At 46.5% G+C, this 806-nt stretch overlaps 1 pseudogene; it reads right to left on the reverse strand.

Moving 5' to 3' along the window:
- LOC102859449 overlaps positions 1–163 on the reverse strand; it is a 1,394-nt pseudogene extending 1,231 nt beyond the window's left edge.
- Positions 164–806: the final 643 nt, after the last annotated feature.

Here is an 806-nt window from a genome sequence, read left to right on the forward strand (position 1 = left end):
AAAGGACAGTCCAATTGATCTGCCGTGGATTCCTTTTGGAAAGGAAAGCCGACTCGCATTTTGCATTAAGAAACTGGAACACCTTTCCGTCGATCCTGGCGTAGCGCCTCCCGTGCCCGGGGTAGATCTTGTACCCACTGAAACTGCACAGCTCAACCTTCATGGCTGCAACTTCAGCGACACTGGGAAAATGGCGAAAAGAGCCTATTTTTTGAAACATGTCAATTATTTCATCAGTTTCTGGGGTCACATTTTTTTTTAACCAAAAATCATACAATTATGTTTTCTACTTTTCCATTAAGCTAAAAAAACTTTCAAACTCATGGAGTTGGACCTGCTCCAAGCTGACCCTCCAGCAGTTGTTCAGGAGACTGGAAGTGGTGGGGAGGAGATTGCTCATTTCTCCCTTGGAGTCACTGGTGCATTCAAGCAGCCAGAGAGGTGCCTCCTTTGCATTTGCAGCACATCTCCCTTTTCCTTTATGAATGGGAGAAATTGGAAGGGAAGAAAGGACACAGGCATCAAGTAAGTCACATATCCCGGCAGAACAATTTGCTTTAGCAGTCAAGGCTTAAAAATACTTTCCTGTTCTCTGAGACTGTGTAGGCAATGACTCTACCCTTCAGATTCTGCATGTTGGCCATTTTCTCTGTGCTTAACATAGAGATCATTTCGCCTCAGTCATCAGCTCCATCATCCAGGACCACGCAGAGAGCACCTCTGCTCCTTTGGCTTTGGGTGGGTCCAGTCCTTAGCCCATCTCGGTGGTTGCCCTACCTCCTAGGTCCTAGCAGATCCCATTCTTC

This window comes from Elephantulus edwardii, unplaced genomic scaffold, assembly GCF_000299155.1.
Source record: "Elephantulus edwardii isolate Elephantulus edwardi_28Jun2011 unplaced genomic scaffold, EleEdw1.0 scaffold00110, whole genome shotgun sequence".
Lineage (NCBI taxonomy): Eukaryota > Metazoa > Chordata > Mammalia > Macroscelidea > Macroscelididae > Elephantulus > Elephantulus edwardii.